The 21,349-nt window shown below is 39.4% G+C and overlaps 1 protein-coding gene across 5 annotated transcripts in view; it reads right to left on the bottom strand.

Moving 5' to 3' along the window:
- Nucleotides 1–21,349, bottom strand: part of AUTS2 (activator of transcription and developmental regulator AUTS2) — a 1,241,040-nt gene that overhangs the window by 847,036 nt on the left and 372,655 nt on the right. The window lies entirely within an intron of this gene.

The raw sequence follows: 21,349 nt of genomic DNA, 5'->3' as shown, positions 1-21,349 counted from the left end.
ATCTTGGCAAGATGCCCTTGCCCTTACATGTAAGATAAACTTCCTACTTATTTCATAATAGTGAAATAACGCCGTCAGCAATTTTCTGTGTTTTATAAAGCAGTAAGCACAAAAATGCCCAAACCTATTTCCTTTCAGTCTGCATACATAGCTATCCCACTGCCATACAGTGATATCAATGCCCAGGTTCAGATGAAAAATCAGCACTAGATCAGCTACACCTGTGTAAGCTATGGCTCTCACTGCAAACCCAGAATTATGTTACACGGAACCCCTACAATGACAACAGACACTGCTGGCAACATTTGAACAGTCCTGGTTGTGAGGGATTCCACCCAAAATCTTTAGTGACTTGAGAACTGTCACTAAGGTCTTCGGTAGCTATTTTTGAAAGGGAGCGGCAACTGATTCACAGAAAGTTCTTTGAAATCACATGAAACAAAACAACAATATATACCATTTCTACATATTAAGCATTTCATTTATCCTCTAGATTGTTTTGTACAGAACAACACTATAAACTAATGAATGAAATGTGGTAAAATCCACGCAATGAAGTATCATTTGACAATGAAAAAAGTCTAACGAACAACAACTACATGGCGCATCAAGAATAAACCTTGAAGATATTATTCTAAGTGAAAGAAGAAAGTTACAAAGCATTGATATGGTATGTGATGCCACTTATGTGTAATTTCCAGGTGAATTCATAGATATAGAAATTAGAGTAGTGGAGCCTAAAATGTGGGAAATTGAGAGAGGAAATGGATGTGACAGTTATGGGTTTAGGGTGTCTTCCCGGGATGATAAAATGTTCTAAAATTGATTGTGGTATGACTGTGTAGCTGTGATTATACTAAAACCATTGAACTAAATTTTATAAATTAGTGGATTTTATGGTATGTAAAATATATATAAATAAGCTGATCTATAAAAATTATAAAACTGGTATCACTAACTTTATATTTCAAACAAGGAAAACAAACCTAAGAGAAACACAGAGACTCCCATATCCTCTGACCCCAGAGACCAGGGCATTTTTCAAAATTACAAGCAAATGTTTTTCAGCATACTCAGGCTGTTAAAAGAGGGTGCAAATTGACTCATCAAAGTAAGATACTTTTCTGTCCTTAAACTTTTCCATTATTATCAGTACCTGTCTATTTCCAATTGGGTATCATGTAATCTAAAAACTAGAGAACAATCACAGCTGAAATAAAAAGCAAGTATCTACACAAAAAATTTCATCCAAAGTAAACCCTCTGAATCTTAAAGTCAAAATTTCCAAAACTACCAAAGATAGCTTTCCACCAGTTAATTAATTAATTAATAAAAAGAGCAACATAAAGTGGATGACTATCCTGGTAAGTGGTTCGCACCCCTGGCAGCTGCAGTGCCCTTTTTGTAACTCGCTTTCTGTCTCCAAATTAAACACAAATATGCTATACCCATATATAAAAAATGCACATAATATCCTAAATACAATACCTTTTATAATTTTCTATATACTAGGTCAAATCACAAAAGTAGCTATGTGAAAAGAGGACTGGATACATTTGGCGTTCTTTATTTACGAACATGGCTCCATTTTGAACATGTTCAAACAAACCTAACCCAAAATAGATGTGAAAAACTGTTTCTACATTAATAAAGAAAAAAAGAAAAGTGTTTCATTAACAATTGTCTATATATAGAATTATTCTCTCAGAGAGTATGAGGTCAACATTTCAAGTTCCTTTGTTCTGTTTACATGTTCTATGTGTTAAAGAGTTGTTATCGGGCATTGTTTTCACCCCGCAAGGAGTCTGACTTCAGTTCTCATCCTTCCACTCATGTGGACTTTGACTATCTGAGTCTTTATTTTTAATATAAAAATTAAGAATCTACAGAATTAGAAAGCTATGAATCTTTTGAAATTTTGTTTAGAATGAGCTACTTATCTATTTCCAAGAAAAATTGAATTATTCAAAACAATGGCCATTTATTCACCAACCCTGACATTAATTTTGATTGATGATTTTTACCTTTCCATTTCCCTCAGGAGTATCATCAATGCAAAGTGAAATGTGTCTCAAAATACGTGTCCCTATTAAAAACAGAGATAAAGACAGAGGCAGTGACAGAAACTGTGTGTGATCCTCACACTAGTGTCAAGGTGTGGCACCAATGTTAACTTGCAGACCTCAATTTCTTTGCACTGTTTTCTTTCCATTTGGTTAATTAAATATTGTTGTAGTCCACTGATGCTGCTATAACAAAATACCATATTTTGGTTAATCATGGTATTTTGTTAATTACTGTTTTATTATTTCTGTTACTATAAACAAAATTAATTTTTAAATTATTCTGAAAATCCAAACTCAAGACTCCAGTATGGCTAACATTTTAATACTTATTGCTTCATTCTTAGTGCTTCCTACAAAAGATAAATGTGTCCTCTGTAATGCATTAGTCCCATACACGAGGGTCACACAGTAATAACTTGAGAATCTTCCAAAGAATATTCCCCGCATCATTACCTTAGGGAATTTAGGATTTCAACTTATGAACTTAGGTGAAGTACACAAACATTAAAAATCTCAGCAAATATGTCACCTTTAACAGTTGTTTTTTAGAGGCAAGAGAGAGTACAAAGATTAAGGCACTTGCCTGGCATACGATTATAGCTGCACACTTGGTTTGAATCCTGAATACACCTGAGCACCTTAGAGTGGTCCCTGAGCAGAGCCAGGTCCAATCTCCCCAAAAAACAACAGCAGTAAAGTTTGCTCTATTTAAAACATATATGTAAAGTTTACTCAGTGATGTTTTTGCTTCTTTGATAATGATTATGAGACATGCACTGAAAGTCCTGATGGTCCCTAGGAAAAAATGATGATTTAGAATAACATGTTTTGGTACAATGGAATCATTATTAACGGGATTAAGTTAGTTAGTGATTCTGGTTTATATATAGATATCGATATGTCCTGTATGGCATAACGACTGATTGCAGACATTTTAGAATAATAGGAAATTCACTAAAATTACCTCCCAATTACATGGTAAAGTTGAAACAGACCATTTCTGAAACTAAACTGGTATAAGACATAGTGATAAAAAGTCCAATAGTCTTTCATTGAGGCTGACAAATGAAGATTTTCTAAAACATAATGATTACTAATACTCATGCACTAGTCATTGATATTTTTTGTTTTGATGGGTGGGAGAGGGGCAATTCCTGCCAGTGCTTAGGGCTTAATCCTGGCTCTGCACTCAAGGGATGTACGATATGAGGTACTGAGCATTGAATCTGGGTAAGATGCATGCAAGGAAACGAGCCTGAAACTGTTCTAAGAACTACAAACATACTGACTACCTTAAATCTTACTAGCAGAGTGGAGTGTTGGCAATTGCAACATTTTGTTATCACGTAAGAAACTTCCCATCACCCTCACAGTTCAATTAAGATCATATTCAAAGCTCATGTATATGCAAGAGGTACACGCATGCTCTGTGTAAACACATACGTACATATGTAACACAACACACACCAATGTAACTGTATGCTGTGTGTATACACACATGTGGGTAAATGTACAAATAGCTATGGCTAGGAAAAGAAAACATACATATGGTCCCAATTTAAAGATCAGGAATCTAGAGATTTTTTTCAATCAGTGCACTTGATAGTTACATCTTTCTATTCAGTAAATACAGAAAAATAATTCTAGTTTCAGCTTTTCATTGGCATGAATATTATAAGATTAAATTGTTGACACATGCGAACTGATTTTCACAGCTACAGCTGACTGGAAGTTTTAGATACAAGTCATGTTAACAGTTTTGTTGTGACTCCTGTCATAAAGAAATTCGTACAAATCATGCAAAAATCACTAGATGAAATATGTTATACTTGCACTGCCAAGACGTCTCGTCACAATTTCAGCTTATTCGACTTCTGGGACCACAGCAAGGGAAGAAGTAAAACCTTCTCCTGGCGGGAGTCCAGTATTCGAGCAGCCTTGCAGGTGCCAGTGTCTCCCTCGAGCATGTAATAGTCATTATTTACTAGTAGGCTTTTTGACAAGAAAAAAATCACCACAGACGCAGGACAAGTAACCCTACGAACATAACCTAATGATGTCAATAAAGAAAATTAATTTTTTTTTTTTGCTTTTTGGATTATACCCAGCAATGCACAGGAATTACTCCTGGCTCTGCACTCAGGAATTACTCCTGGCAGTGCTCAGGGGACCATCCATATGGGATGCCGGAAATCGAACCCAGGTCGACAGAAAATAATTTTTTTAAAGAGTGTAATAAATAAGAATAAAACAAATGCCTATTCAAGAGTGTTCAAGAGTGGTAATTTTTTTTTACATAAGCTAGGAAGAGTCTTGAAGGAACTGTGAAAGTGGGCCCCATTTGGTCAAGAGATGGACACTAAAAAAAAAAAAAAAAGGATGGCTTTTGTCATGACCAGAGAATGACAGTTGCCAAGATCATGGATTCCCCCACCCATCTCTTCCTCCTCCCTTCCTCACCCTCTAACTTTCTCACAAATACACACACACACACACACACACACACACAAATTCATCCAATTTTGCCCACCTGTTTATCTTTTGTTTCAGAGACAAAGTGTAGATATATTCATTTCTCAATATTTCTAAAACAAAATTTAACTACCCCTACCAGACAACCGGTAAGTTATACCCTTAGGCATTACCACTAAAATGGCTATCAGAAATTCAACTTTGAAAAGTTTTGGTGAAACATCAAATAAATTCTCTGCTATAGGCAAGGAATTTTCCTAAGAAGTCTGTAAGAATAAAACTGCCAATATCACATACACTACAATATAAAACTTTCTATCTGCTTAGTATTTATCTTTGTCTACAAAGAAACTGGAGTGGGCTAGAGCGATAGGACTGTGGTAGGGCGTTTGCTTTGCACGTGGCCGGCCTGGCCGAGCTGGGTTCAATTCCTCCACCCCTCTCAGAGAGCCCAGCAAGTTACCAAGAGCATCTCGCGTGCACAGCAAAGCCTGGCAAGCTACCCGTGATGTATCTGATATGCCAAACACAGTACCAACAAGTCTCACAATGAAGACGTTACTGAGTCTCTCAGGCAAATCAAACAACAGGAGGACAAAGAAACACCAGGCTATTCAGGAATGGTAACAATTAGAATGAAGTTTTAGGAGATTCTCTAGGCAGAGACAGACAGATGTATTAAGGTGAATAGCATCAGCACAAGAGAGATATAAATCTGTACTTGAGACCCCTGTGAATAATTACCCAACTTTAATCAAGCTAAGAATTCTGTACAGATGTCACATCTATGTTTGACCTACTCATGTGCATGGTTGCCATACCCTGTTAGTATTACTCTGTGAGACACCTCATTGGGGGGGATGGTTGACGTGTATGTGTGTATATATGTATGTGTGTGTTTGTGTGTGTGTCTGTGTGTGTATGGCAGAGACAGAGACAGAGAAAGACAGAGAGGGAGAGAGACAAAGTGAGAGAGTGAAAGAGATATCCATGACCCTGGCAGCTGTAATTCTTTGGTCATGACAAAAAAAAGCCATCCACTTTCTTTTGCAGGGCTCATCTCCTGACCAACCAAAGCCCACTTCCTCAAGGCCCTGTCTAGCAATCAAGGATCATTAGTTGGTGATATAATAATAGTAGTAATTATCATTGTTCTGACAGTGTTCTTCGAAATGTTAACATGTGCAGACCAGCACATATGCTTCAACATGTTAACACTTGCAGACAAGTCCACCAAGAGTTATAACCATGATAGCAGACCAATGGTTTTCAACCTTCCTGTACCTGAGGACTGACATATGTCCATGAACCTGTGGTTGAAGTTCACTGGTTCATCACATATGAAGTATCAAAATTCAAAAGAAAACACAAAATACCAATCTCCATTCTAATTCAGTATATACTCAACATAGTTAGGATGGTATAGAGTTTAGTTCTCTGTGAAGCTGAAAGCAATGACATCATAACATTATTTAATTCCCATGTTCTGTCCTATATATATTAGAAGGCTATATCCAGAAAAGGTACAGCATCTTACTCTCTGTTGAGCAAAATGGTTAAAATAATCATGGTCACGGTCACAGTCCTCCCGTTGTTCATCAATTTGCTCAAGCGGGCCCAGTAATGTCTCCATCATGAGACTTGTTGTTACTGTGTTTGGCATATGGAGTGCATCATGGGTAGCTTGCCAGGCTCTGCCGTACGGGTGAGATACTCTCGGTAGCTTGCCGGGCTCTCCGAGAGGGGCGGAGGAATTGAACTCGGGTCGGCCATGTTGGCTGCATGCAAGGCAAACGCCCTACCCACTGTGCTATTGCTCCAGCCCACGGTGGGTAGGGCATTTGCTTTGCATGGTTAAAATAATTGAGTTAAAATTATAAAATGGCATCCAATATTCATCTACTCAAAGGCGTTCCTTAACTGTCCTTTAGCTTCAGCAGGGAAAACTATGGATCAGCAAGTTCACTTCCTACAGATGGTGTTTCATGAAAGAAACCAATGTTAAGTTTATGACCTGATAGGTATGAGTGGGCTGAACCTGCCCAAGCAGTTGAACAACACAGGGGAAACTGGCAATGATGGGAGGGTGTGTGCTGAACACAACAGAATTAACTAGGTGAGGACAATTACTTAAGTATACTCTCAGGTGGAATATGGAGGTAATAATTGTTGGAGTATGTGTGTGTTGGGGGATTTGGGGGTGCACGTACAGGTAACTGGCAGAGAAAATCATGTATGTAATGTGTGCAGTGTGCCAGGGATTGGCTGGGGAAATTTTAACTATTTCTGTAGAGCAAATTAACTAACTCTTAAATAAGAAAAAAAAAAGATCAGATATATTCCTAAAATTTTCTACCTGATTCATCGTTCACGGACTGAGTCTTCGACAAATCAGTCTCACGGAATTGGCAGGCATTACCTGAATTTATAGATACAAAGCTGATATAGTATTGAAAATAATGTGATCTTCATATATTTGTTTAAAGGGTCCATTTGCTAAGTACAGTACATCACTATGAAACCTAAATCTACGAATTGAATTTATATCCTACATACGTATACAATTATACTGTTTTTGTTTAAAATATGATCTTTGGTTCCAAGCCCTGTCATTTCTTTCATGCATCTTCCCAAGTCATCATTCCCTGTCCTTCCCATTCTGAGCATAGTAGTCTCTCTACATCCTTCTTTTTAATTCTCCCTCCTAATATACCTAAAACATCTATCACATTTAACAACTCAATTAACTATATCTGATCCCCATTTCTTAAAGACCTTTCCTTCGGGCTGGGGCAATGGTACAGCAGGGATGGCAATTGCCTTGCATGTGGCCGTCTCGCGCTTGATCCCTGGCATCCCATATGGTCTCCCAAGTACCTCCAGGAGTAATTCCTGAGTGCAGAGCCAGGAAAAACCCCTGTGCATCACTGGATGTGACCCAGAAAGCAAAAATATAAAAAAATAATTAACTTATAAAATGAAGTCCTTTCCTCTGCTCCCATACTCTGTAAAATTTTATTCTACCCCCTATCTAAGACACTGTTCTGTCCATAAACCTCTCCACTCTGGTGATCTATTTTCCACACCATATCCTACTTGGCCCCTTCGACCACATGCTCTCTGTACTTCCTAGGTGAGGTGCTTTTTCCCTTAACCCCCTTATGTGCCACAGGAGTTATACAATTACTGCCAGTTTTTATCATAATTAGCTTCATAATTTTATGTTACACTATAGACTTTTTAAAGAAAAGTTCATATCTTAGTGTGTGTGTGTGTGTGTGTGTGTGTGTGTGTGTGTGTGTGCGTGTACACGGGGCTGGAGTGATACCACAGTGGGTAGAGCATTTGCCTTGCAAGTGGCTGACATGGGTTCTATTCCTCCGTCCCATCTAGAGAGCTTGGCAAGCTACCAAGAGTACTCTACCACATGGCAGAGCCTGGCAAGCTACCTGTGACATATTCGATATGCCAAAAACAGTAACAACAATTCTCACAATGGAGATGTTGCTGGTACCCACTCGAGCAAATCAATGAACAATGGGAGGACAGTATTTGCACAATGCACTACTAGGGGTAAACTGGACACTAGAACAATTTTTAAGTTTCTTCAACAGTTGATATCAACTCTGGTCTAGCTTGAGTATATAGATTTAATATGTGTGCTCTGTTCCTTTTCCACCAACAGACCCTGTTACATTTACTTGCAAACCTCCTTGTTCAGATAGATGTGGAAGGCAAGTAGGCCAACAAGAAACAAACTAGAAAATATATAGTCCCCTGAAGGATAAAAAAGTCTAGACAAGCAGTCTTGAATCCCAGAATAAAACTCTGCCCAAAATACAAGCATGTGTATATACACTTAAGCTTTTATAGTGGCCCTGTGGTGTTAGAGACCACCAAGACAACTTAGTGTTACTTGGGGACCAGAAGGACTATATCCATCAATGCTTAGGAACATATGTAGTGCCATGAACTGAACCAGAGTCCGGGATCCCTGTGCTGTCTCCCTGGTCTCTCAGCTTGCTTTTTTTTTTAATTTTTATTAGTGAAACACCATGAGGTACAGTTGTAGACTTAGAAATTTTTTTGCTTGGGTTTCGATTATACAATGATCAAATACCCATCCCTCCACCAGTGCCCATTTTCCATCACCATGGATCCCAGTATCCCTCCCACCCCCATGCTCCCCTCAGCTTGCTTTTTTAAGAAGAATTTTCATGGGGTAGTCTGCAGTACTTCCTCTCGGAGACCCAGCAAGCTACTGAGAGTATCCCAGTAGAGCCTGGCAAGCTACCCGTGACATATTTGATATGCCAAAAAAGTAACAATAATGGGCCTAATTCCCCTGACCCTGAAAGAGACTCCATTACGGCAGCATTGGGAAGGATGAGTAAGGAGAGGCTGCTTAAAGCCCAGTACTGGGGCGAATAGAGACACTACTGGCGCCCGCTCGAGCAAACTGATGAACAATGGGATGACAGTGATAAAATGATACAGTGAATCTGCAGATTCATGGATGCTTATGAAAAGCAGTTAGAATTGGAAGGGTGCTAGGCAAAATTTGGCAACAGGCTTCCCTAAGTGTTTCTAGATTTTTTTTTTAAAAAGAGAAATGAGTTCCTGATTTGAGGAAGAGAAACAGTTATGGTTATCCAGGGACTGGAAGATATTTAGCATCCTAAAGTTAGAACTTAACTGGCAACCAGATATTAAGAGAGTGGGAAGAGAAGATAAAAAGAACAAAGAAATATCTATGTTTTTCAGCTGAGACTCCCAAGAGACCTTGTATAAACTTTACAAAGGAATTAAGGAGGGCAGAGAAGATTTGAAGAATTCACAATTCCTGCGTTTGGGGAAGCTAAGCGTACAGTATAAAGTCCAAGCAGCACTGCATCCCGAGACCCCAGCACAGAAATATGTGTCCCACAAGGTTCAGAATCATCACTGGGAGTGGCCCCCAATGTAGGTCACCCCTCCACAAAAGTTAAAGCAAGTTGAAAGTCAGATATGTCACTCAACAGAGAGCATCTGTTTTTGCATGTGTGAGGTCCGGGTTCAATCCCCAGCTCCACAAAACAAATTATTTTAAAAAGCTGAAGAGAAACGTGTTCATGTGTTTTAAACTCCAGTAACAGTTCTCTCCCTCCCCCTACCCATATCCTTCAAAATCAATCTAGGCTCACCAAAATCATTCCAAGACACTTCTTTAAATTTGGATCCACTAAAACTGTCACAAGCTTTGAGCTCTACCTAATTTTCATAGCCCACAAGAGAGAACTCTCCCTAACACACCCCCGGGGATCCCCTCCTTCCTCTTTGTTCCCGAGTTATATAAAGTAGCACAAAGCTTCTATTCAGATTCTGCTATGTGGCTGTTTGAATATCTTTCTACCTACAGAGAATGAGGGTGGACACCTAAATGACAGGAACCCTGTGTAGAACCTTTAGTGGGTGCTTGAAAAGCAAAAGGAGAAGTTCAGAACCCACATGTTTAGTTACCCAAAGAGAGTAACGACTTCTTTAGACATGGCAAAATTCCAAAAGGAAGTGCAGAGATCACAGAAAATGATATCCTTGTGGGCTGATACCTTTCCACAGGTAAACAAGCACAGTGGTTCAGGGCACTGGCAAGCACATTTGGGGAAAAGCCAACTCAAGCAAAGTGACTGCATTTGTCTTGCTAAAAAGGGGCAACAACAGCATCTGTCAAGATGAGATAGAACAGAGTCACTTAGAACCAAGCCGTGTGGTAACATGATGCACCAGTATCTGGTTGGAGTGTGAACAAGGTACGCTTTCTTTCCTCTAGTACACAGCGGGCACCATGCCAAATACACACAGTGTTTGCTATTTTTGCAAGTCTAATAGGGTCTTCTGAGGGGAGGGGTAAGAGATCAGTGGTTCATAATGACTTTCATTATGTCTGCTGTATTTTGAGCCAAGATTACACACTAGACAATCCTCTGTCCAGTGTCAAGGGCTTTCAACTGCCCTTTCATCAGAAAAACTCCACTTCAAACTAGTTTCGGTTTCCTATAACCATACCAAACCAATAAATGCTGTTTGAGTACAGAAAAAGGGGTGTCAGGTCTCAAGAGAAATGCAGATCCTGGGTTCAAGATCTATGAGCAGAAACACATTACTATGAAAACACTTCCTCTCAAGAGCTCTAAGTCAGATGCTCCTATGACAATGTACTACTTGGTCAGGTACTTTTCTGCAGCTTACAGTCCTGTCAACACGAAGCCATGGAAAGTATTAAAAAATCTATAGAGTAAAGTTTGAACTTGCTAATTTCCACTAAAATTAGCAAAGCTACAAAGCTTCACTCGGGATGAAAATAAAATTCTATAGCCATTATTTTTCAGACTTTAAAGTCAAAAAAGAAAAAAAATTCTAAACTAAATCTTTACAGTTAGAGACAGTACAAATGGATGTTAATTTTAACAATGACTAAATATGTTTTCAAGGAGGAGTATCTGTCTAGCTTTATTCTTCTGAGGGTGGATAAAGATAAAGGACAATGCAGTGGAGAAATGTAGCACTCTCCTCCCGTTATTCATAGATTTGCTCGAGTGGGCCCAGTAACATCTCCATTGTGAGATTTGTTGTTCCTGTGCTTGGCATATCAAATATGTCACGGGTAGCTTGCGAGGCTTTATAGTGCAGGCATGATACTCTCAGTAGCTTGCCGGGTTTTCTGAGAGGGGCGGAGGAATCAAAGCCGGGTAGGCCGCTTGCAAGACAAATGCCCTATCACTGTGCTATCGCTCCAGCCCTGTGCTATCACAAGATGAGATTTACACAATTCAAAGTAGACAGCAAAGAAAAAAACAAATTAGGTAATAAAACTGCCCAAAAATATTTCCCTTTTTAAGGCTCTAAAAACTTACATGTTATTTCAAAAAAATCTTGGTGATCTTCCAATTAAAGTATTTATCCCATGTCCTGAAAAGGAGTTAAGGGCTGGAGCACAGCGGTTAGGGTGGTTAGCCTTGCATGCAGCCAACCTGCCTGACCCAGGTTTGATTCCTCCACCCCCTTGGAGAGCCCAGCAAGCTACCAAGAGTATCTCGTCCACATGGCAAAGCCTAGCAAGCTTCCCGTGATGTATTCGATATGCCAAACACAGTAACAAGTGTCACAATGGAGACGTTACTGAGCCCACTCGAGCAAATCCATGAACAACGGGAGGACAGTGACAGTGACAGTGAATATAAAACTAAATCAAAAGTATGAATGCATTATATGAAGAGTCTAGATGGTACATAAAAGTGCTCTTACATATCTAGACACATACATGTACTCAGCCTTTTAAGGAGACAAGACTGAGCGTGGTTTAATTTGAAATGGGAACTGCTTCACAGAGCAGGCATCTGTGCACCCACATCTGCCACTACTTATAAAAATAGTACTTTAAGAATTCTCTTTAAAAGCATTTAGAGTGAGTTATTTTAAATAAACATTTTATTTATGTATAACATACAAGAAAAAATACACATACAAGTGAAATGTTTACCCACTGAATACATTTGTATAAACAGCATCCAGATCAGCTAACAGATTATAGCAGCACCCCAAAGCCACCCTTTCAAACATTACAGGGTTTTACTTCACTGAAGCAAAATATGTCTAGAAATTCTTGTATTCTACTACCCTGGAATCGTTGCAAGTCAACTTAGCTGATCGCTTCTGAAAACCAGGGATCATTCTGTTGCACACAATAGTAGTTCTGGATTTGAGGTAAGGTAAAGGTAAAGGCCCTCCCGTTGAGCGTCGATTTGCTCGAGCGGGCCCAGTAACGTCTCCATTGGAGACTTTGTTGTTACTGTGTTTGGCATATCAAATACTCTCAGTAGCTTGCCGGGCTCTCCGAGAGGGGCGGAGGAATCGAACTCGGGTCGGCCATGTTGGCCGCTTGTAAGGCGAACGCCCTACCCGCTGTGCTATCGCTCCAGCCCTGGATTTGAGGAAAGAACCAAAGTTCCATGGTTACCTTAAAAATCAGTAACTGGGGTTCTTGGTGGTGGAAAATTTGCACTGGTGAAGGGATGGGTGTTTGATCATTAAACCTGAAAGCTTTGTAACTGTTCTCAAGGTGATTCAATAAAAATAAATAAACAAATAAGTCAGTAATTTAGAGCTAAAATGCCAAGCCCAAGTCAGAGGCATTCTGAATTTTCAAGCAACTAAACCTAATTGCAGAGCCATTTCCCCCTCCCTCTTTCCTTTCCTCCTCTCCCACTCATTTTCTCCCCCTCCCTCTATCTCTCCCTCCCTTTCTCCTGCAATACAGATACAAGGGATCTGAGTCAGTGGCTCCCGCATGAAAAGCATAAGCACAATCCTTTGAGCTATCTTCTGGGAACTTAGTGCCTGAGTTTAAGGATGCAATGCTGGACAGGCTATGTGGTGCTTTTGACTCTTAGGCTACACAAGAAGCGCTAAGTAGCTTTGAAAGATGCACCCAGCAATGCCTGAGGGACTATGTACCAGGGATCAGACCAGTCAGCAAGCAAGGCACATGCCTTAGCACCTATTCTAAGTGTTCTACCAGGATGTCCCCCCTCCACCCACTTTCCATTCAGTGTCTTAAACAGAAGTTTAAGGTAAAGTAAATGGGTATGCAAATGCACCTCTTCCCTATTAGCAACAGCTGTTGCTAATACAAGCTGTGCATCTTAAGACTATTCAGCCTGACTCTTGTCAGGGAATCAAACCAGTGCATCACCCATGACAGGCAGATGGGCTCCCATGAGCCACATCCCCAGCCATCTTTTTGTACATTTCTATTTTTTTACTCCTGTCTTTCCATACTTCCTCACCTCCTGAAGCTCTCTTAAAATGGGTGTCCCCTTCCTTTAAAAAAAAAAGGGGGGGACTCCCAAATCTGAAATCTGCATTTGCATACACCCTGGGAAGTTCTATTCAGATGATAGCTTTCTCAACACCAGAAAAAGTCAACAAAGCACTTTTCCATTTGGGGCTGCAGAGGGAGCTAGAACCATGTGATGGAAACAAGTTATAAGTCCAGAATTGGCTGAATCCAATGATAATGAAAAATATAAACACAGACACATCTCTGATACTTTACACAAGAGGTATGAGTGTGAGCAGCTGCACACACCCTCACCTTATTATCTTATCCCAGTCCTTACCTCTGTCCTGGAGACATAAAAGAATACTTGGTGATTTAAAACATCACATAGGCTTAACTGGGGAGAAACAGATTAGGGATAAAAGAGAAATAAAGCCATTTTGTTCTATAAAATGAAAAGAAAATGAAATTTAAAGAAAAATATTGATTTCAAAATCTCCCAAAGTAAGCAACACTCTCAAATTGATATGGAGGTTATTCCTTAATTGTCAGAAGCTCTTTGTGTAACTTTTTGGGGGAACAAACTATAATATAACTTCTATGTTCTCTATTCCTTTCTTAAAAGGAATATAGTATTATATAAAAAGAGTACTAAAAGAAAGTGCTAAAGTACCTTTAAGCACAAAAGTACTCTTAAGTACTTTTGAGTACTTTTAGTACTTAAAAGGAATAGAATTCTTTAGAGTTCTAAATCATACTGGAGTAGAACAGAAATCAAGGAGAAGCAGTGGAGATGGTTTATATAAGGTAAGACAGTCAAGACAAAAATAGAAGAAGCCCCTAATTCATTCCCAAGGGTATAAAAACGAGGACCTACAAGCTGTGCATCTTAAGACTATTTCCTTTTACTGACAGTAAAATGCTAAAATGTATACAGCAGAACAGGAAATATTCTGATTAGTGGCAAAATAAGAATTAGCAATTCCAAATAATGAAGAGCTAATTCTGTCAAATATTTCATAACATTATCGAACACACAATCATTTACAAAAATGCAGCCCTGGTTTATTCTGTAATATATCAACAGTTAAGAATCTGTATAGGGGAGTCTGAATGATAGTACAGCGCGTAGGGCATCTGCCTTACACATGGGTGACCCTTGCAAATGGCACATCCCTGGCATATCATGCGGTCCTCCGAGCACTGCCAGTAGTAATTTCTGAATACTGGATATGACTATCCTCAGGGGTGACAATCCCCAAAACAAAACAAACAAAACAAAACAAAACAAAACAAAAAAAGAATCAATATAGAGTCAAGGATGTAGCTAGTGAGATAGCTAGTGATAAAGCTACCTGCTTTGTACTATGAAGTTCTAGTTTAATCCCTGGCACCTCAAAAATCTGTGTGATAGAGATTTCTAGATAAAGACTTAAAAATATACAAAATGCCTGAAACTTTAGCTGCTTAGTTCAAATTATCAAACATCAAACAACAAATAAGTCTATACTAGATACTGGGTGCAGATCTAGAGATGAAGAATGACCAGTCTGATTTCAAGCAGCATACCAAATAGCAGAGAAAACAAAATCCACATCCATATATGTAATGTGAGGAAAACAGTGGAACAAAACTTGGCAGGGATATAAAGGCTCAGCCCAAGAAAGTACCACCTATGCCTGCTAGTCCCCTCACCTGCAATATACGATGTTCTCTGAAATATTTAAGCAGGTATAAGGTAAAGGCCCTCCCGTTGATCGTCGATTTGCTCGAGCGGGCCCAGTAACGTCTCCATTGGAGACTTTGTTGTTACTGTGTCTGGCATATCCAATACTCTCGGTAGCTTGCCGGGCTCTCCGAGAGGGGCGGAGGAATCGAACTCGGGTATCATCAAGAAATAATTATGCTCTATCAACAAATAAGGAAGCAAATCAAACACTGAATTTAAAAGTACTAAAAGTACTTACTCCATAGTAAACAGAGTATTGAGGTTCTAGAACTCAAAATATTCTAACAATATACCCTCTACTTCAAGAAGTTTCTGGTATTTTAGTAAGCACAAATGACAACTTTCTGAATTATTAACATCAAGTGCAAAATAAAAGTGAAATATATAAAGGACAATAAAAGGACAAAAAAAGTTATCAGACAAAAGGTAAGGAAGAAATTTGGTTGAGTTTGGCTGAAAAGAAAAGGATACTACCATCCATAAAAGAAAAAGGGAGTCATTTATTTCTGGCTAAGATGTAGTAGAAGACTAAAGTCTCTTGAAACTAGTGCTGAAGCACTCAAAAATATCTACTAAAACATATGAAGCAATACAAAATACTGGTCATGAGGCAAGTGAGAACAATAGTCCTTGAGAAACAGGAAGTAATTAAAGAAAGTATTATCACTGTGCATCTGACTGCTGGGAGAGTGCAGTGCAAAGAGGGACACGAGGTAGAACCAGACTGACTCTGTGTAAAAGGGAAGCACAAAATGTGCTCTTATCAGGAAAATTGGAAAAGACGTAATTCTAGTACTGAAGTAAATACTTTGGAAGAAGATTATTCTGTTTTCAATAAATTTTAGTGCATATCACAATAAGGCTCAAGAAGACTTACAGAAATACAAAAACATCCAGCACGCAATATTCACTACATCTGGCATCCAAATAAAACAATAAAAATAACATAAAAGGGCAGGAAAACGTCACACAACAAGTAGCATGGTAAATAAAGTTAATCTGATCCAGAAGTAGTAAAGAGTTTTAAAAAGTGCATTAAATAACTATTACATTAATATTGCAGATTTTGAAATATTTATGAAAAGACTGTGGCTGGTTCTGGAGGTTTTCAGCTGCTGGGGCTCTGCTCAGGGTGGGGAGGGGCCTCCCTCCAAGGGGCCCCCGGTGAGGACAGCCAGGCGCAGGGGCAGCAGACTCTGTGCTGTTCTCTTCTGGGAGCTGGGCTTTATACTCTCTCAGTTTTGGCCGTTGGTGGGATAACACCACACCAGGGGCAGATGGTGGGTGTAATGCCTACCTACTGGAACATGGGAGAATCTGGGTAGATGAGGCACAGTTCCGATCCGAGCAGGCTTGGAGATCTCAGCCCTGGGTCACACATGCCTGGGATCTTCTGCTGGTTCCTTCATGCATGAGGCTCATCCGAACATGTGGAGAATGGTCTTAAGCATGGCTGTGGCTGGTTTTGGAGGTCTTTGGCTGAAAGGGCTCTGCTCAGGGAGGGGAGGGAAACTCGACCCGCCCCCCTCCAAGGTGCCCCAGTGAGGACAGCCAGCCGCAGGGACAGGAGCCTCTGCTGGTTCCAGGCATGCGGGACCCGAGGCTGAGATCTCCAAGCCTTCTCGGTTCAGGACTGGGCCTCCTCCAACCAGATCCCCCATCTTCCAGTAGGTAGACGTTACACCCACCAACTGCTCCCAGCGCCCTTGTTATTCCATCAATGGTCAAGACCCAGAGACTATAAAACCTAGCTCCCTTACTCTTGGAGAATCCGGCAGGCTGCCAAGAATATCCTGCCCGCACGGCAGAGTCTGGCAAACTCCCCTGGGCGTATTCGACATGTCAAAACCCAGTAACAATGATGGGTCTCATTCCCCTGACCCTGAAAGAGCCTCGAATGTGGTACTTTCTAAAATCTCAGGGCTAGGACGAAGGAGACGTTACTGGTGCCCGCTCGAGGAAATCAATAGACAGCAGGATGACAGTGATATAGCGATATGTAAAGACAGAAATATAACTTAAAAAACTTTTAGAAATGAAAGCACAATGTCTGAGATGAAAAAACATACTGGAAATTCCCAAACTTGATGAAAACTATGACTTCACAGGACTAAGAAAATCTACAAATGAAAGATGAAAGATAAAAAAAAAAATCTATACCAAGGAGCAAAATAAAAACACTCAAAAAAAAAAAGAGAACTTAGATCAAGATACTGCATGGGAAAAAATAATAAAATTCACCTAAAATTGTAATATGTTAATTGCAAGCAAATTGAGGGGGTACAAACTTCAAACACTGCATGAAAGCAAAATGGAGTGCATATATATAAATACGAGGCAAACTAGTTTTAAAAACAAACCCTGAAAATCTAAATGAAACAAAACAAGTGGCCAGAAAGAGTATAGTGGATAAGGCGCTTGTCTTGTATACAGTCAGTCAGGTTCAATAATCACTGGTTTCAGTATGTTCCCCTGAGCCCAACCTGGAGTGACTCCTGAGCACAGAGCGTCTGAGCCAAACACACCACCAGGTGTGGCCTGAAAACAAAAACAAAAAATAAAAACTGACCAAATACCATCTGCAGAGATAGAAACTGCCAATTCACAATACTACAGTGATCAAGAAAATGAAAGAATCACTAAAGTTTACATCTAAAAGTATAGCTCTGAAATAGTTGACAGAACACACTGTCACTGTCACTGTCCTCTCATTGTTCATCGATTTGTTCAAGCGGGCCCAGTAACATCTCCATTTTGAGACTTGTTGTCACTGTGTTTGACATATTGAGTACGTCATGGGTAGCTTGCCAGGCTTTGCTGCATGGGCGAGATACTCTTGGTAGCTTGCCCGGCTCTTCGAGAGGGGCGGAGGAATAGAACCTGGCTTGGCTGGGCAGGCGGCTTGCAAGGCAAATGCCCTACCTCTGTGCTATCACTCCAGCACAGGTTGACAGAACAAAAAGGAGAAAAGATAGAACCACAATTAGTGTAAGAGTTTTAACATATCTCTGTAAACAGAACAGGAAGGCAAAAAATCAGTAATGAAATAATAGAACTGAAAAATTCTAAAACCAACTTGACCTGACTGACACTTCAAGAATGCTTCACCCAACTATAGAAGGTATTTACTTTCTTCTCAAGTATAAAGAAAACACATGCAAAGATAAATCAAATTCTGGGCCAAAATACAACTCCTGTAAAGTTTATATCATTTTTAAAAACTCAAAGGTATTTTTAATCATAATGAAATACAAATCATTATAAGAAAGATCTATAGAGAATCCCCAATATATTAGAAAGTATACATTTAAAAACATAAAGAACATACATGCACTCAGGAGTTACTCCTGGCGGTGCTCAGGGGACCATATGGGATGTTGGGAATCAAACCTGGGTCTGTCGCGTGCAAGGCAAATGTCCTACCCGCTGTGCTATCTCTCCAGCCCCCTCCTTCTACTTTTATACTTTATGTTTGTAATCAACCTTAGTACTTGCTCTAGTTAATACCAATTCCAATGCTGAAACCAGAAAATATACATTTCTTCAGGAAACCACAATGCATGCTACTCTGGAAATAAATTTCAGGGAAAAAAACTCAAAATTCATATATTATTCTTAATATGTCAATCCAAAATAAAGATGGTCAAGCAAAAACCCACACTTTTGTTGATTATAAAATCTCTCAGATATTTACAATAAGAAAACAAACCACACACAACTCTATCTCTGATGACAAAGCCAGAGGGAGATCTTAATGGTAGCAGCTCATAAATCCTAACCTGATATAACAAATACAGCTGTAAGAAAACTCTCCCAAGAAAAATATGTGGCATTAGGAAAACCACAGGGGAGATTAGTGAGAAACTAAGAGCATGTCTATCATTCATCAATTTTTCAAAGAGTATTTTCCAAAGTTTGTTTACTTTAAAATGCTCTGAAATAATTAGGCAACTCAGATGTAGCACTTCACTGTCCTCCCGTCGCTCATTGACTTGCTCGAGCGGGCACCAGTAACATCTCACAACAAATTGTGAGACTTGTTGTTACTGTTTTTGGCATATCCAATACATCACGGGTAGCTTTCCAGGCTTTGCTGAGTGGGCGAGATACTCTCGGTAGCTTGCCGGGTTTTCCGAGAGGAGCGGAGGAATGGAACTTGGGTCAGTCATGTTGGCTGAGTGCAAGGCAAATGCCCTGGCAACTCAGATGAAACCTTAGAAAATAGAAACACCTGTCTCTTATATTCCTCTATGTCTCTATGTTCCATATAAATTCAAGAAGAATTTTCTAAAAGCAGATGTATTAATGAATTTAATACAATTTTTTCCTTTCCACGACTTATAAAAATAAACTAAAAACCGATGTCTTAGGACATGGGCTAGTAATTAAATCATTCACTACAAATGATTCATATGAATTCTATAATTTCAGACTGAAATCTCTAAACGTACAGTTCTTAGACTGCTACCAACAATTGTGGCTCACAATGAGATTTTATCATTTCATACTGATTTCTTCTCAACCCCAAACTTTTATGATCTGCCAAGAACTGTATACATGAACCCACTCACTGAAGAATTTTCAATCTAATGTACCCAATGGGATCATAATTAGCTTAACAATTTCATACATATCACATCATAATGCTACCAAAATGAGTCATTTCTTCAAGTGTTTAGAATTACAACTATTTTAAGTGTAGGTTAATCTAAACTATTAAACTATATAGGGCTGGAGCGATAGCACAGCGGTAGGGTGTTCGCCTTACAAGTGGCCAACATGGCCGACCCGAGTTCGATTCCTCCACCCCTCTCGGAGAGCCCGGCAAGCTACCGAGAGTATTGGATATGCCAGACACAGTAACAACAAAGTCTCCAATGGAGACGTTACTGGGCCCGCTCGAGCAAATCGACGATCAACGGGAGGGCCTTTACCTTACCTTTACCTTATTAAACTATAAATGCATTTATAATTAATATTGTTCTATGATTTACTTTTTAATGCATTTAAGAAGCATGGATTTGGGGCGCTAGAGAGATAATATAGGATCAAAGGATCTGCCTTGCATATTGCTGACCCTGGTATGTTGCCTGGCATAGCCAGAAATGACCTTTGAGCACAGAGCCAGAAACATCCTACACAACATACGGTATGATCCTCCCACCCTCCAAAACAGGGGAAAAAAAGAAAAGAAAAAGAAGGGGATTTGAAGTATTTCATGAATGCATCCTTTACATTCCAGTTCCACCTTTACATTCCAGTTCCACCATAGAAACTAAGGGTCAAAAGAAACTGCAGAACAACGTGCAAGGCAGAACCTGAAGACACCCAGACTCTGTCTCCGATCTCCTTGGGTCTGGAACCAATCGAAAATACTGATAACCTCTCCTTCACTGAATATGTTCACAACAAAACTGTCCCCTTCATTCTTAGCGGCTACAGTGTGTTTAAAATATTGCTGTGAGTTCAAAGTGGTGGTCATAAAATGATGAGAAAGAATGTCCTCTATTTTGGGCTGACAACATGAGGCATCCAGGAAGAATACTCTTATTGCCCTAATCAAAGATGCCCATAATTGTTGAAAGAAGATACCCGACAGCATTTCTTTCCAATAACCAATATATCAACACAGTATTTCATACTGTCTAAAACAATTTTTAAAAGAAGTGTAAAGAGGTCTAACTAATATAAAAGAGTTAAATATATTCTTTGGTTGTTTCCAACTCTGAATCACAATCCAATCAATTTTCTCTTACCTAGCTGTCAAGGAAAAAGGGTTAGGTTGACATATATTGAGTATATTAAAGGATCACATCTCTAAATGAGGAAACTAATCTTCTGGGCAGAAAAGATAGTACAATCAACACCCTCACGTTTGCCTTGCATGCAGCTCAGTCACTTTAACCCCTGGCATGACATATGGTCCCAAGGGATCACCAAGGAGTGAGTCCTGATCATAGAGCCAGAAGCAAGCCCTGAGCAATACTGGGTGTGGCCCAAAATAAAACTAAATAAAAAACAAAAAGATAAAATTATTCTTTATTTCAATATTTTAGTAGTTTAATTTCTACCTCAAATGTACAGAGAAATATTGAAATGGGCAGAAAAATGAAAGTCTTTTCTAAAATTACTGTTTATTCTGCTAAAATAGTTCATCTATGCCATAAAAAAATGTTTTGACCTAGATCTTTGAAACTTTGCCAATAATAAAGGCCACTGGTTGCTTCAAAAAGAGTATTTTCTGGGCAAGAGAGATAGTAAATT

The sequence above is a fragment of the Sorex fumeus genome, unplaced genomic scaffold, assembly GCF_029834395.1.
Source record: "Sorex fumeus unplaced genomic scaffold, SorFum_2.1 ptg000126l, whole genome shotgun sequence".
Taxonomy (NCBI): domain Eukaryota; kingdom Metazoa; phylum Chordata; class Mammalia; order Eulipotyphla; family Soricidae; genus Sorex; species Sorex fumeus.
The sequence above is the reverse complement of the archived record's forward strand: the minus strand, read 5'-3'. Positions and strand labels throughout refer to the sequence as shown.